Source organism: Neolamprologus brichardi, chromosome 22, assembly GCF_056152115.1.
Source record: "Neolamprologus brichardi isolate AB-2024 chromosome 22, ASM5615211v1, whole genome shotgun sequence".
Taxonomy (NCBI): Eukaryota; Metazoa; Chordata; class Actinopteri; order Cichliformes; family Cichlidae; genus Neolamprologus; species Neolamprologus brichardi.
Genome location: NC_142124.1, coordinates 3,136,967 through 3,149,341, shown reverse-complemented (window position 1 = coordinate 3,149,341; position 12,375 = coordinate 3,136,967). Strand labels below are relative to the sequence as shown.

The 12,375-nt window shown below is 39.9% G+C and overlaps 1 pseudogene; it reads left to right on the top strand.

Annotated features, from left to right (window-relative positions):
* The first annotated feature begins 1,190 nt into the window (after positions 1 to 1,190).
* LOC148096585 (Ig kappa-b4 chain C region pseudogene) lies at positions 1,191 to 1,624 on the top strand (annotated as a pseudogene).
* Positions 1,625 to 12,375: the final 10,751 nt, after the last annotated feature.

The window sequence follows — 12,375 nt, the reverse complement described above, 5'->3', positions numbered from 1 at the left end:
TGGACTTTTGGTGGAGGAACCAGACTGCAAGTTGGAAGTAAGTCCAACTTAAACCTCTTTTATTTTATCAGATTTCTTTCTTGTGGTTATCTTGACTTTTCTGTTCAGTGTGCCAGAAAACAAAAATCATTAAAATAGTTTTTAGATCAATTTTCATGAAGACATAAAGTTAGCTTCAGAATAAATGTTAAAATCAATATTAACAAATAATATAAAACATCAGAGTTGACTTGAGGATTATTAAGATATATGTCTGGTTAACTCTTGAGAGCTTTTGGTTTTAATTCAGTCTGTTAGAGTTAGAGAGCCGTGTCTCTCTACAGTCAGAGGTTTTTGTACGGCGGCTCAGTGAGTTTGTATCACTGTGGTGGACTTTTGGTGGAGGAACCAGACTGCAAGTTGGAAGTAAGATTATGTTTTTAAAGAAACTATATCGAGGTTTAAATGTTAGCTTTATAACAATGAAGTATTCATGTAGAGGTAATATTATAACCATTATACACTGGAGGCTGACTCCATCAGCTTTAATTCGATTTGATGTCGACATTTCTGACATAAAGACAATGCATTGTGTAAATAATATAAACTGTCATCAGCCTGTGATTATTTTCTAGTTTTAAATCACAGTCACTGTTTCTAAGATGAATTAAATGTAACTGTCCTCAAGTTAAACAGAGTGAAGATAAAGATTTCTGGTCTTTTACTTAGTCAGTAAAAATGTAGAATTTACTTAGAAATCATAAAAAACTACAATAAATGACTGAAATTCACATGAGGTAAGTAGAAAACTTGTGTATTATACAGAACGGAGGTTTTTGAAGCTTAACATCTTGTATAATTGTTGCCATATCTGCTTATTTTATTTCCAGAAGTTAAAGATGGGAATTTGACAGTGTGCAGCACGTCTGGTGTTTCTGTTGTAGCAGATATCATTTCAAATGTCATTAAAATTATGTAAGCAGTAAAAAAAATTAATCCACATCATTCAAGTAGTGCTATTAAGTTTCTTATCTCTAACAAGTGATGTGTTATAGATAACTGATGATTTTGAAGCTAAACTTGTTTTTGTAAATGTTTCCACATCTGCTTCTTTTATTTCCAGTGTAGTTTGAACATATTTCAGGTCAAACTGTGTGATGATTCTCTCTGTGCTGATATGCATGAGAGGTTTCTTAAAGGGAAGTGAAACAATGTGTGAGTTAATGACTGGTGGAGCAGAAAAAACACCTGACAGAAACTTCTTAACGGAGAAAATCAAATTGTGGTTCCTGTCCTCTAAGCTGATTGGTGTTTCCTAGGTGATACCCGCCCCGCCCTGAAGTTGCTGGGTCCCTCCAGTGAGGAGCTAAAACAGGGGAAGGCCACGCTCATGTGTCTGGCCAACAAGGGCTTCCCCTCAGACTGGAGGCTGTCCTGGAAGGTGGATGGCAGTGGCAGCATCAGCTGGGAGGAGAGCAGGAGCCCCGTGGTGCAGGAGAACGACGGCCTCTACAGCTGGAGCAGCACCCTGAGGCTCCCTGCAGACCACTGGATGAAGGTGGGCTCTGTGACCTGTGAGGCCACCCAGGGCTCCCACACTCTGGTCTCAGAGCCACTCAGGAGAGACCAGTGTTCCCAGTCCTGAACTATATGTGACTTTTATGCTGGTCTTACTTTCACACTGCATTCTGTAGCTTTTTTTTTTTTTTCCAATTTCTTCTCTCATTTTTCATTGCTTTGTTTAAAGTTTAAAGTTTTAAAGAATAAAAAAACATCTACATTAAATAAGAATCGAGTGTTTGTCTTACTTTTGTGGTGATGTCAATATTAAACTCTAAATAATGATTTCCAGGATTCTTATTGGAAACCAGTGTGCTATCTGTAGAAAGTCAATATGAGTCAGTAGAATTAAGTCACTTTGAATACATGAAGTTAAGCGAAGTTTATGTTAAAGAATAAGTGCGAAGGGGAATTGATAAGAACTTAGAGATTCTGATTTTATTACTGAGAATATTGAGCGACACCGCCGTTATTCATGCAAAGTCATTGCATGCTGTTTAATGAATGTTTCAGCATGTTGTAGCTTGTTATATAAAGCAGTTTGAGTTCTCAGGTGGAGTAGAAAAGCGCAATATAAGAATGAGTCAAATGCCGTGATCAGTGTTGAGGTAGGTATCTTAAAGTATTCTATTATGCAGAGTACTTTTTTTAAGTAATGCAGTACATTATTTTGGTGTTTTTCTGTAAAATCACCTGAAACACACTATCTCATAACTATCATTTAACAATAAGAACTTATAGGCTACAGTCCCTCACACCAATATAAATCCCTATCCTAATGAGGACACACATACAGTGGCTTGCAAAAGTATTCGGCCCCCTTGAACTTTCCCACATTTTGTCACATTACAGCCACAAACATGAATCAGTTTTATTGGAATTGCAAGACAAAGTTATCAGACTAGTATTGAACAGCAAAAAAGAAAAAAATCTACAAACCTGAGAAAATTGGACTTAAAGTTTCTTTTTGAAGTATTTCTATAAGTTATGCAGACAATTGTGACTCACTGATTTTGGTGATTTTCTTGTGTTTTTTTCTCTTTCTTTAAGAAATGTTTTCATAATGAGCAATATTCAGGAATTGGTTCACATGTATTTGAGCTGCTATGAAGCAGAGGTCAAAGGTCAAAATTTGATTGACTGAGATACAGATAGATTTCCAACTTCTTTTTTGTTTAGCAACAATAACATTTTCACTCTATCACTGTGTGTGTGTGTGTTTGTGTGCGTGTGTCCTCAGTGAACTGTATCAGTCTCTGCAGTATCTTCCAGCTGCAGCAGTCACTTCAGTTTCTGTTAAGTCTGAATGAGGGAGGTTTTTGTACGACTGTTTTTCACTGTGTGAACACATGTGGGCTGTGGTAACTCTGACAGTAATAAACTGCTGCATCTTCAGCCTGGACTCCACTGATGGTCAGAGTGAAGTCAGAGTTTGATCCACTGCCTGTAAAACGAGCTGGAATCCCTGAATATCGAGTGCTAGCAGCATAAATGAGACGTTTAGGAACTCCTCCATCTTTCTGTTGGTACCAGGCTAAAAGATGGTGGTAGTTGTTATAAACATAAACATTCTGACTGGTCGTACACTTGATGGTCACAGTTGCTCCCACAGCAGAGCTCACTGCTCCAGGCTGAGTCACTGTATATTGTCCTCTGGACTCTGAGGACACAGAGACAAAAACATAAAGCAGCTTCATGGTTTTGTGGGCTTCATTTCAGAGGGACAGATGTTGATAGAGGAGAGGAGTTTGATTCTCTGGACTTTACCTGTGAAGCAGCAGCAGAGGAGAGTCCAGATGAGGACGCAGATCAAAGTCATGTTTTTGATGAGGAGGATTTCTGTGGCTTCTGTTGTGATGAAGGACAGCTGTCAGTCATCCAGTGTTCAACTCTCAGGACTATAAACTCTCCCAGAGCACTGGAGCATGGTGCTGCTGATGCAAAGTGCCTCTCTATGGAAATCATCTGACTGACTCACACAGGGACTTGGATCTATCAGCTCACATGTTATTGAATATAAGTATTTTTTGAAGAATGGTTTGGTGTTGAACTTAACTTAACCTGGACAGATTTGTGTCCTTTGCACCATTTAATCACATTTAAATCGTCTGTCTGGACTAGTGATGTGCGAATCATGAACGAATCGTTCAATACTTGAGAATCACTTTACTGCCTCGTGAATCATGATTCACAACCCCAACTGACTCATTGACTCATCCCTGTTGCTGTTTGCAAACTAATTTCATTAGTAGAAATATATCCAGCTTATAATTAAAATTGTGGGGAAAAAACAACAGCCAGTTATTGTTTAGGGCCTGGATGGCTTTGGGATAGAAGCTCCTCTTGAGTCTCTCTGTCCTCACCCGGATGATGCAGAACCTTCTTCTAGATTGCAGAAGTTGGAACAGTTTGTTGCCAGGATGGGACGGGTCCTTCAGTATCTGCGCTGCTCTAGTCCGGCATCTCCTGGTGTAGGTGTCCTGAAGCGGGGGGAGAGCAATCCTGCAGCAGCGTTCTGCTGTATGGATCACTCTCTGGAAAGCTTTTTGGTCCTTCACACAGCTGTTCCCAAACCAGGATGTGATGTTCTGTGTGAGGATGCTCTCCATAGCTATTTGACACATTTGAGGAAAATACTAATAAAATAAAATAAAAATAAATAAAATAAATGTTCCCTTTAGAAATCTTAAATTTGTTTGCTCTTTTTTGCTCTATAAAATAGTTGTTTTTCTTTTTCAGTCACTCATCTTAGCAGTAGGATTTACATGAAAAGAGAAACAAATTAAGTTTGAGTGAAAATGTACATTTTTTGCACTCTCTGGGCAACAGACTCAGTGACTCAAAAAACCCGATTCATTTTGGTGAGTGACTCATTCAAACTCGATTCAGTAAAAAGAATCAAATTTACCATCACTAGTCTGGACTCTTGGGGTAACTCTTGACTCTGCATTGATTTAGTTTCAAATCTCAAATCTCCCAGTTACAAAATCCAGGCCCAAACCTAAACCTTGCAAGGGTTGTCATAAGGAAGCCCCATTGTACCCGGTCAAAAGCCTTCTCGACATCAAGCGAGAAGGCCGCGACTGGGGCTAGCTTGAAATAATAATAGAAGTCTTCTAATGTTATCACCTGAAGACCTATTCTTAATAAAACCAACCTGATCACCATTGATGATATCTGGTAATATTTGATCTAAGTGGAAGGCTAAAACCTTTTGCAATCAACTCCTAAAAGGCTTACTGGCTGGTAATTTGCTGGGTCTGATACAAGGGCGTAGATTTGGCATGGACGGAGGGGACGTGTCCCCACCAATATCCAGCAATTATTGAATTGTCCCCACCAATAATTTGATCTCTTCGAGTAAAGAAAAACAAACCCGATAGAAAGAAAAAAAAAAGATCTGTCAACGTCTCATTCACCCAGCAGTGCAGAAAGAGTTAAATTACGGTCTCTACTGGAGTCATTGACTGTTTTCTACAGTCAATGGCTGGAGTCCTACCTCATGTGATAAATATGGCCAATGTGATTGGCTGAGCCTCTCAGGGAGCTCTGTTTAGTTTTAGCAGCGGCAAACATGCGCTGCGAGGAGGAGAAGAGGACGGCAGCAAAAAGGAAGAACCTGGATATAAGAAAGTATTTTTCAAAGAAACCTGTAAGTCACTTAAAACCAAGCTCACTCATAAAATGTGTCCGTCATAATAACGTTACAGGCTATGCTAGGACATACATGCCAACACTCCCGATTTTTCCGGGAGAATCCCGAATTTCAGTGCCCCTCCCAAAAATCTCCCGGAGCCACCTTTCTCCCCAGTTTCTCCCGATTTTCCACCCGGACAACAAAATTGAAAAACCATATCCCAGATTGGCCCAGCCAATTCCAGTTTCCAACAATGGCTATTTAGTTTAAATATTACTCTTATTACTATTTCTGGGTCGCAAAATAAACTTTTAACATATTTTCAGGCGAGGATGTAGCTGTGTAAACTTTATATATCTGAGCCGGCGTTGTGCCAAAAAGTGATTTCCAATGTTTGTGTGTGTTTTTTATGTGTAATGTTGTTACGTATGTTGCTAAATAGACTTTGATGAACAGGTATTACAAAGGGTTATTTATAAAATGAAAAAATTACCTGTTTCTCAAGTAGATTTGTAACCGTGTTATTGTACTTACATTATAATCAATCAGCTTCCTTTTGTCCACTTAAATTATGTTTACACAATTATTTTTGCATTTACTGCAATTTCACCTGTCCTCTTGGCCAGATTACTCTTAAAAGAGACCTTTTTAAAGTCAACAAGAACTTTTTTAACTCCATAAATAAAGGATACATAAAAGTCCCTGCCAAAAACTGAATGCAGCTTCTACCTTGTTACAGGAATGTTGTTTGTTGCTAAAGATGACTTGATATCATTCATGAGGGATACATGTGACATATGTTTCACATAGTATAGACCAACAAGTTATTTATAGCAGTTTAAATACAAGCAATCAGTTTTTGGCAAATACCAGAAGTCAGTTTTTGGCAGACAGTTACTTCTAGACACAACACCGGGTCCTCAGGTGGACGCAGTCTTTGAATTTGGACACCCCCGGCCTGTTTCCGGACAGACAGTAATAATGGTGACATTTAACTTTAACGAGAGGAGCAGACATGTGTTTGGCTCCGTCACATAGTGGACATTGAGTTGTTGTGTGGGGCACCAGTAGTCCATGTCTGTTGCTGTAACAGTAGTTCATGTTTGGAAAATCCCAGCTCACTGATTTGATCGGGGCAATTGTGCCTAAAACGTTGCATAATTTTGCTGAGAGATCTTTTACTTTGTGGTAATCTTAGATGAGTAGTTTTATGGACAAAAACCAGCAGGTCATTCAGTGTTCCCTTAGTGCTGTTGTGGAAGTTTTCCACTTAAATAAAGCCTGCAGACGAGCGGTGAGCGGTAGCTAACATTCTTTAATCCAAACACACAAAGAACTGACAACCAAGCTTGTGGAGAGCCTACATGACCGCGGGGCAGACGGTCTGCAGAATCTCTCTGAGCCTAGCATGGCTCTCAGTTAAATACCTTCTTCAGGAACAAAAGGCAGTACACAGCTGTTTCACACCTTAAGGTTCACACTCTCTTGCTACCTCCCAGAGTCCTCGAAGAGACAAAAGACTCTTCCTGTGGAGCTGTCTGCTTCCCCCAACTTCCTTACTAGACCCCCACCATTTGTCTTACTGCAGACGTTCCCAAAGTGTGGGGCCCGCCCCCTAGGGGGGGCGCAGAGCCATTGCAGGGGGGGCGCGGCATGAAAAGTGAAAAAACAAAACAAAAACAATGCTTGGACACTGGTAGCACGGGGCGCCCACACAAACGCAAAGCAGGAGATGAAGCATCGCTGAATATGTTTCCAAACCAACTTCATTCTGAGCCAAAGACTAGAAAATATGGTGAAGCAAATCTTCCCTTTGGTTTCACCTGCACAAGTGCCGAGGTAGGTCTCCCTGCAGAACTGGTTTTCCCTTCGTTGGGAGCAGCGCTGGGCTGTTTAAATCACGGACAAACAGGATCCCACATTCTTGACTTTTAGTTCACAAACACTTGTTGTAGTGACTAACTACTCCTGACATTTTGGAGATGTTAGGTCTTTATACAGTAAAGTTACAGCTGGATACAAATAACATCAGGCTGATCCTGCCACGATTTGTTCCCCCTGTTCAAATCACGGACAAACAGCATCCAACAGTTGTTAATGTTTTTGAACCCATTTTGCAGACGGATTTTTTGAAAAATGCATTGATAGCAATGTTGAATATTATTACACAGGAAAAAAAACAACTACATGTAAAATAATTACACCGTGACGCCTCTGCTGTTGTAAATGGAGGGACAGTAACTGCGTGTATATGTAAGCGTTTAAAACCTGCAGATAGTCAGATTAACAGTATTTCGTCTCTATCTGCCATTCTGCAATTCATCTCATGTAAACAATAACGTGGTGCACAGCGTGACGTGAAAAAGGCACATAACGTTGACGTTGAGTGATGAACTCTATATTCCTCATCCACACATAAACGCAAAAAAGGAGTTTTAAAAAATCTCCGTTCTCGGTGATTCGAAACGCCATTGTGGATGAAACAGCTGCGTTTTCAAAAATACTCGTGTAGGTGCAGACATAGCGTAAAAGAGTGAGTAGTTTATTTTCTTACTACCTGTAATTTATTGCAGATTACTTGTATTTGCTTAATTGTTTACTAAATGTTTGAGGTGTGAAATAAACCGCAATGGAGCAAAATATGGGTGTGTGTGGTTGTAGGATGTGTTCGTGCGTGCGTGCGTGCGTGCGCGCGTGCGCGCGAGGGGGGCGCGAACATTTTTCTTGTAAAACAAGGGGGGCCCAGCAAAAAAAGTTTGGGAACCACTGTCTTACTGTATGAGGGTGAGACTTGTTAAAATCCAGTGGCACCAAGGCATCATACAATAAAATAATGTGATTAATACAAAAGTAAAAGAAATTCCTATACAGTGCTAATGTATAAGAGACGTTATTAAGTCCTTAAAGTCATATTCTTTTATTGTCACGACTGTATTTGAAGCTATTTTTATTTTTGTATGATATCTGATTTATATGGAATATGGCTGTAATAAAAAAAAGTCTAAAATACTTTTGTTTAATAGTAATTTAACATTATATAATTCACATATAAAACTATGAATTGTAATTTTAAATGGTTTAAAAGCATGTAGAATAGCATATGTAGACAAGTATATTTCTCCTTTTTTTTATGAAGAAGCAAAGACAAAAAGGAAAAAAAAAAGAAACGGGGCAGAGTTCAGTGGTTGAATCATTCGTCCCCACCAATGCCAAAACCAAAACTCCACACTTGGTCTGATATATGCCTATCCTTTTTAGGAATAAGGGAGATTAGTGCATCATTAAATGTACTCGGTAAGGAGCTAAAATATCAATATATTTCTTATAGTACTCAATCGGGAAGCCATCCAAGCCTGGCGATTTCCCATTTTTCATTGATGAGATCACAGCTCTGACCTCTTCTTCAGTTATAGGCGCATCCAGTCTTGTTTTTTGTTCATTTTGTTATCTTTTTGTTCAAATACTAAGAAATGACAAAAGAAGGTTATTTCATGGAAGAAGATACATCTATCCTGTCTCCCTTGGAATATTCCTCACTGTTCTGTAGATACTTCTGCTTATGTGCTGTTCTTCTTCCACCTCTGTCTTTATCCTCAGTGAACTGTATCAGTCTCTGCAGTATCTTCCAGCTGCAGCTGCAGTTTCTGTTCAGTCTGTCTGAGGGAGGTTTTTGTACGACTGTTTTTCACTGTGTGAACACCCACTGACTGTTAGGATAGTGCTGACCCTGACAGTAATAAACTGCTGCATCTTCAGCCTGGACTCCACTGATGGTCAGAGTGAAGTCAGAGTTTGATCCACTGCCTGTAAAATGAGCTGGAATCCCTGATTCTCTCTGACTAGTATACTTAATGAAAAGTTTAGGAACTCCTCCATCTTTCTGTTGGTACCAGTGTAAATGATTGCTATGAACATTCTGACTGGTCCTACACTTGATGTTCACAGATCCTCCCACAGCAGAGCTCACTGCTCCAGGCTGAGTCACTGTGATCTGTCCTCTGGACTCTGAGGACACAGAGACAAAAACATAAAGCAGCTTCATGGTTTTGTGGGCTTCATTTCAGAGGGACAGATGTTGATAGAGGAGAGGAGTTTGATTCTCTGGACTTTACCTGTGAAGCAGCAGCAGAGGAGAGTCCAGATGAGGACGCAGATCAAAGTCATGTTTTTGATGAGGAGGATTTCTGTGGCTTCTGTTGTGATGAAGGACAGCTGTCAGTCATCCAGTGTTCAACTCTCAGGACTATAAACTCTCCCAGAGCACTGGAGCATGGTGCTGCTGATGCAAAGTGCCTCTATGGAAATCATCTGACCGATTCCATCAAAGACCTGTATCAGGCTCATGGTGTTGTTTATAACTGAATCAGCCAATTCATCATAATAAATTTAGGAAGAATCTAAGTTTTTTTTTTCAGAATACATCTTATTTCAATTTGTCTTCTTTTATTTGAATGTTTTGTTTCATGACTCCTTTTTGATCTCTTTTAAATATCTTTTGTTTTAGAGGTTTTTCAATCTGGTTGTAAACCTTTTCATAGCACTGAATCAGCCCATTTAAAAGTTTTTAATGACATATTTTTAGCTACTGATGCTGTGGACTGTGTTGTTCTGGTGCTTTTAGATTTGACAGCTGCGTTTGATACAGTGGATCATGGCATTTTACTCTCTCATTTAGAGCACTGGGTGGGCATTAAGGGCACGGCACTGGAGTGGTTCAGGCCCTACTTGGCGGAGCGAACTTTCTGTGTCAGTCTCTGTGAACATGTGTTGTCCTCCGCCACTCTCTTGTGTGGTGTCAGTGGTGTGTCCAGCGGGGTGGCCTGGGGGGGCACAGGTCACCCCCCCAACCAGACTGGCCACCCCAGGTGCCATCCCGAAGCTAAAACACTAAAATTTAATGAAATATCAAATGTACGATTATGGTTTCACAGTGAAGGGCAGATATCCGAGGGTAAGTGAATGCAGCACCGGCTTCTGCACTATGAGCATCATGTTAGCAAAGGTAGGAGAGCCAAGCACGAAAGAGGCAGAAACATTTTTCGGGGAAAGATTAACAAGTTAACATAGCTGGACTAGCCATCGGACATTTGCACGGTGGGCTGATGACTTATTTATTGATTTTTTTTGTAACGGCATGAACAATGAGAGGTGGTGGATTAGCCAGATGCTGGCCGATTTGTAAAAATAACTCAGTTGTTTGGTGGTGGCTATGGCGGAGCTTCCACAGAGGCAACAGGTGGATGAGGGAAGGGGAGGCAGCAGGAGGAGAGCCCCGAGGCAGCCGCTGGTCCGAGTGTCAGGTGAATTGAACTTCAGGTAAGAAGTTATGACCTGCAGTCTATCTGGGTCAGATATAAACCAAGTTTAGGTGGAGTTTATTTTCGTTGTGCTGACTTTTTACAGTCAGTTACAATAACTCGTACTGCGTGAGCTAGCATAACGTTTCTATACAGCTGTTTGGTTGCTATGATGTTACTGATAGTGAACTTTATTTTATTCATAAGGTTAGTTAGTAGAGTTGCCAACGGCTCCTTAAAAATTGAATGGTCCCTCATTCAGAGAAAATATTAGGCGTTTCGTATTGAGCTGAGTGCTTTAGCTAGAATGGAAAAAGACACAAAGCTGGAGTTATTCTGTCTTTACGCTGCCTCTTCTCTCACTGATCACTGATCAATCACTGATCAATCTCACTGATCAATGATCAGTTTCATGATTTCATGAGTGTCACAAACCTGGGGGTCAAAGTGGACTGACCCTGAAGTTTGATAATCAGATTAAGGCAGTGGTCAAATCTTGCTTCTTTCAGCTCAGGCAGCTGCAAAAATAAATTCTTTCACGGCAGCACTTTGAGACAGTGATCCACGCCTTTGTTAGCACTCGGCTGGATTACTGTAATGCACTTTATATTGGGGTCAGCGCATCATATATTAGTCATCTACAGAGGTTGCAAAATGCCGCAGCTCATCTTTTAACTGGCACTCGAAGGTTTGAGCACATTTCCCCTGTTTTAGCTTCACTTCACTGGCTGCCCATTTCTTTTAGGATTCACTTTAAAATTCTTTTATTTACTTTTAAAGCTCTCCATGGCTTCGCCCCATCTTATGTCTCTGAGCTGCTAGAGCCTCTTACACCCACCCACTCTCTCAGGTCAGCTGATCAGCTGCTCCTGAAGATACCCAGGACTGGGCGTGAACTTAGAGGAGATCGTGCTTTTGCTGTAGCAGCTCCAAAACTGTGGAACGAGCTTCCTTTAGAGATTAGACAGGCCAGCTCTTTATCTGTTTTTAAGTCACTCTTGAAAACCCACCTCTTTACCCTGACCTTTGACACCACGTGAGATGTTGGTTTTTTATTTTTTATTTTAGTTTTTTGTAGCTGATTCAATGCTGTTTTATCTTGTTTTTGTTTTAATATAGGGCTGTTTTAATTTGATGTTTTATGTGTTTTATTTATTTATTTTGCTGTTTTCTGTTATTCTATTGTTTTAACTTATTTTCTGTACAGCACTTTGGTCCTGTGCTGGGTATTTTAAAGTGCTTTATAAATAAACTTGGATTGGATCTTTTAAACGAGGCTGTTTAAAAGATCCTATCATGATAGCATGATAGCATGATAGCTATCATGCTATCATGCTATCATGCATGATAGCATGATAGTGCTATCATGCTGATAGTAGTATCTATAAAACCTCTTTCAGTAGCTACATGATCACAGTCATTTATTTATAGAATGACAGTGGTGCAGACCAAGCATAAAAATGTTCACTATATGCTGATGATGTATTTTTCTTTTCAATTACAAAATTACTGAATTTTTCAATATAGAATCAATAAAGTCATGTGGATGATCAAAGTAAAGTCAGTTTCTGATCCACTGCCTGTAAAACGAGCTGGAATCCCTGACGTTGAGTGTCGGCATTAAAAATGAGCATTTCAGAAGTTTTCACCATTTTTCTGTTGGTAGCAGAACATATCATTATCTTAATCTACCCTATGATTGGTTTTACATCTATGGGGGATGGAGTTCAAAAACTTCTTTAGATGCAATAATACACACCATGTTTGGAGGTCAAAAAGCACTGCATATCACCTGAAAAACATACCAAAAGTGACTTTTGAAGGTGATAAAATCCTGTTGTTGGCCTCTTCGGCATATGGCACATGCACGCTTTATTTAATTAAAGGAAGTATGAATGGAAA